Source organism: Petaurus breviceps, unplaced genomic scaffold (assembly GCF_028583685.1).
Source record: "Petaurus breviceps papuanus isolate PSGF00001 unplaced genomic scaffold, PetGlider_PUasm1.0 555, whole genome shotgun sequence".
NCBI lineage: Eukaryota > Metazoa > Chordata > Mammalia > Diprotodontia > Petauridae > Petaurus > Petaurus breviceps.
This window is the reverse complement of record NW_027186373.1, coordinates 353,087-358,024: the sequence shown is the minus strand read 5'-3', so window position 1 is coordinate 358,024 and position 4,938 is coordinate 353,087.

Here is a 4,938-nt window from a genome sequence, read left to right as displayed (position 1 = left end):
CTATTAAACAATATCTTAAGGTGGTGTTTAAGCACAAGCACCCCATCATTCCCCCCTCAAATGATTGGGGCTCAAAATCTTTGGGTAAGGGAATAAGATCTCTTTTTCATCACTACTTCCTGCTGAAACTGGAGATAGAGCTGTCCCTGACCCAAGAAGTTCCATTTGAGAGGTCAGTTCTTTAGCGGATATCCGGAACTTGGTCGACACCCGGTCCAGGGGTGACACATCACAGTTGTGGACAGGGGGTGCCATCCAGCTTAAGCAATAAGGCATCTGCAGGTGGAAGGTACTAAGCATGCAGGAAACAAATCTAGCAAACAAGTTTAACAGACAAAAAGACAAATAGAGGGCCAGCTGCACTTCTGGAGTCCGTGGACTGGCTATCATAACCTCATTCCCAGGAGAATATATGGCACTGTCCTCCTCGCTCCATTCTAATGGCTTGATACCCTGCCACAAGTTCAGCCCACTGACCACTTCCACCTATCCCAGCACTTTCTTTTGTCCAAGTTCCCCTGAAGGTGTGACCAACTTGGATACGATGGTTCAGCAGCGTGTTAGGGGCAGTTCTCACTTCTCTATTCTGTCTAAATCAAGCCCATTTTCTTGATACATTTTATATAGTTCATTCGTTGGAATACCATCAATTTTTCTAAAATCAACCCCTTTTCTCCATAGAGCAGTAAACAATTCTTTTCTTGGCAGTCTATTCTGACTTTGAATCCTCTGGCCATTACTCTTCTCTCACGAGGAAATTTATGGTTTTTAGCTGTGAAACCTTACCCAGCACCTCTGAAAGAGGGTGCCCTGTTTCACCTATGAGTAGAGTCAGAAGTAGGTGCTTGTAAGCGGGAGGAGCCGTCTTCACCATGATATTTCTATGAGGAAGTGCTAAGGGGATTTCATACCACGTATCTGCATCTCCAGCCATGATAGCATTTTCCTTACTTCTTTCTTCAACTTTCTCATAGTCCTTAAGTGAGCAGCAGGGTCTGTCTCCACTAGGCCACACAGAATCAGCGGGATACATTCATCCAGCAGCAGCTAAAGCTAACAGATTAGTCATATTGTTGCCTCCTGCCAAATGAAAGTCTCTAAAAGCTTGCTGGACAAAAGGATTCTGGCAAATACTTACAAGCAGTCTTCTTTATCTAGCACCATCGCAGCAGCTCCATCATCGCTGTTTCTTACCATCCAAGACACTAAGGATTGGGAGAATCTGCTCAAAATATCAGTCATCTCCTGTTGAGTGAAATCCTCAAGTATCTCCTTGAGCACTGTTTGCCCTCCCTGACTCTCTTGCCTTCCTCTCAGTATGGGGAGAGCTTCTGCCCCTGTAGAAGCTTCACTATGAAACAATGTATCACTTAAGATTGTATCCTTCTGTATAACACAAGGACTTTCTAGGGAGTTTTTGTCATAGCAGACTCTAGCCCCAGACTCTACCAAAGCTGTAAGAACTTTCCTCCTGCTACTTTTAAATTTCTTTTTCCAACCCAAATTTACAACAGCCTCTCTCCTTCCAGAGACTCTCCAGTTCTCTATTCCAACACCTGAGACTCAGCTTGCTCTTCTGAAGGAGGGAGCGAGTGCTGGCACTTAGCCGACTCTTGTAACAGTTTGTCTCTGCTTTTACATATAATACTGTAGCCCCTTCTGCTCACTGCCTCCGGCTCTCCCAGGTTTTATTGATCTGCTGCAGCCTCTGTTCCCAGTTTTCACAGAGCCCTGTACTTTTAGACCACTCCCTTGGTGGGGAGGCATAAGACAAAATCCTCCCATCCTGGGATAGCCATTTCTTCTTCTAACTCCCTTCTGCCTCCAACTAGAGGTCTGATGTTTCGCGAGTCCATCCTCGCTGTCAAATGTAGCTCCAGTACAATGTTTACAGCACCCACGATCACAATAGAGACCGTGACTATAACTATCGCGTGACGTTAGATCACAAAAGATGCCAGTCTCTAGATAAAGGATAAAGCTGAAGGATTTATTTAGACACCAGAAAACTGAAACACCCCAAACCAGTAAGCCGAAGTACCAAAGATATTTAGAAGCCATAATAATGCTGAGAACCACAGCATCCTGTAGCCTCCCCACAAACCAATACAAGATCACTATTTACTCACAAAACCCTCTATCTCTTTTGCCTGAATTCCTCCCTGTCCCCAGCTGTCTGTAACTGTCTCCGACTGGCAGACTCACTCTCTGACCCAGCTTGTCTGCGGGCTCTGCTGCTCCTCAGTAAACTCCTCCTACCACAGGCTCCACATGACCACATTCAGCCTATCAGGGGACAGAGTTTATCTTCCCAGCAGGGGAGATCTTCAAACTCCCCCTAGGTATATTAAGGGGCAGGGAAGATCTTCAAATTCCCATTACAGAAAGCAGTAGCCTAAAACCCATGTACTAGAAGGACTTTGGAAAGTACTGGGACAGGTGAAGTAGTCAATATGCTGAACTTATGGCAGTACATCAAGCCATCAATATAGAACAAGAGGACAGTGTCATATATTCACTGATTCATGGGCAGTATCTAATGGGTTAGCTCCATGGCTGCCCATGTGGAAAAATCAAAATTGGGAAATCCATGGTAAACAAGTCCTGGGCAAAGAATTATGGGAAGATATATGGGACATGTCTGTGGTTGCTGATATGCCAGTTTTACATGTAGATGCTCATGTGGCCCTCACCATGCCAGAACGTGAGTACAATGCCCATGCTGATAGACTAGTGATGATTGCTAATGAACATATTGTCCCTACTTTGACTACAACTGATCGTCCGGTATTAGTAAAATGGGTCCACCAAACAGCCAGCTATTTAGGGGTCCAGGCCACACCAGTGGGCACAAGATTCATTGTTAAAGCAGATAGCAGAAGAATGTCATATATGTCAATTGGAAAAGGAGAAAACTGTTCCTTGAATAGTAACTGGGGAGATAGCAAGGGGAAAAATCCCAGCCCAAATCTGGCAAATGGATTATATTGGTCCCCTACCCCAAGAAAAAGGATGCAAATGTATACTTACTGGTGTTGATACCTATTCAGATGTACTGGTGGCTTGTCCTTATAAGAATGTAACCCAGAAGAACGCTTGTAAAACTCCAGGTCTCATAAGTCTATATTATGGAACGCCAATGCAGATTCAAATTGATAATGGGTCACATTTCAAAGGTGATGAGATGAAGAGATATTATATATTAAACAATATAGAATGGATATACCATAGTCCATATTATCCACAAGCATCTGGGTTAATTGAAGGAATGAATGGATTACTGAAAGAACAGTTAAGGAAGTTAAGTTCTAATAATTTGTATCAACATTGGAAAGACAATTTGTCCGCTGCTTTAGGTAATTTGAATAATAGACCATTGGGAGAAAGTACGCCTCTAGCCAGAAAGATGACCCCAAATCCGCATATTAGAAAACAACAAACACATAAGATCCCAAATATTGAGATCAGGGAGGGCTTCATGGAGGGGGTACTTGCAGGAAATGAGGGAGTCTCCAGTAGAGGGAGAAGTAAGGGCATTCCTGGCATCTGGGCCTGCCAGTGGAAAGGCATGGAGACATGAAACCTACGTTGAAGTCTTTGCGATTTCTCTTTATTTTTTTTTTTTTCCATTTCTGCCCTCTGAGGCCAAGGCATCCCTCTTCTACAGGAAAGTCCTTCACCTATTTGAAAACAGCTTTCCCATCCTCCTGAGTCTTTTCTTCTCCCAGCTCCACAGTCTCAGTTCCTTCAGTTGACTCTCATTTGACATTTGACAAGACCCTTCACTGTCCTTGCTACTCCAGCTCATCAGTGACCTTCCCAGACTAGATGTTGTTTGAGCAGGGCACCAGACTTTCCTCCCACTTCATCCTCTCTCAAGATAGCAGGAATCCTGCTTTTCCCTCCAAAAGGGTTGGTTCTGGATGCCCTTCACTCCTTTTCCAGGGGCTGATGTTACTGCCCAGGACTGGTCACACAGCTGCTCCTTGGTAGGAGCCCCTTGGATACCGAGGGCAAGTCGTTCCTTGGAGAGATTGTGGGAATGTGGGCAGACTGCCAGGTCAGCTCTACCCTCGCCTAACAGATGTCCGCCCTTACCCAGTCGGCCCACTTTTACAGAGGTGGGCAGGCTTCTGGATCAGGGAGGCTTGGCGCCGGAATTTTGAGCTGTGTACTGACCAGTCACTGTTCTTGGCCTCTACACATTTCTGCTTGCATAATACCTAACCATTGGCCATGTGGTGTCCCTTCAAAAGCTGACACATTGTCCTTGCAGACTCACTATTCGATTTGGGACTGACCCCTGACAGTCCCAAGGAAAATAAAATCCACTTCCAAATTTTACTCTCGGGGGTCTCTTGTCTTGCTCCTTTTGGCACAACATTATCATGAGAAGGCAAACAAGAAAAGATAAGAGCAAAACCTTGGACAGGTACACTGGTCAGTAAAAGAAACAGATGATTAATAAAAAAGGTCCTGGGCTGTGACTGTCATATTTTCAGGAGGCCTTGTAATGGTTGTAAAGGTCTTATCCAGCCACTTGGGAGACAAGGTATAGAAGACCCTTACCGGTATGGATTCAATGTGGAATGGCTTCATTGTGTGTTTAAATTTTGTATTTCTTCCACAACTAAATGGCTAACTGTGGTCAAAGCAGACAGGTTTCTCTTCCATGAGAGGAGAACGAGTTCAGGAATGTCCCACCATGCTCTAGGTTACCATGAAGGAAGTGTCAGTGTCAGAGAGAAGAGGACATATCGGAGAGATGCTGCAAAAGTGAAATGGACCAGAGATGGTGCAAAGATGAAATGCACCAGAGATGTTGCACAGGTGAAATGGATCAAAGGTAGGACAGAGATGAAATGGATCAAAGATAGGACAGAGGTGAAACGGACCAGAGATCCTGCAGAGGTGAAATGGACCAGAGATGTTGCACAG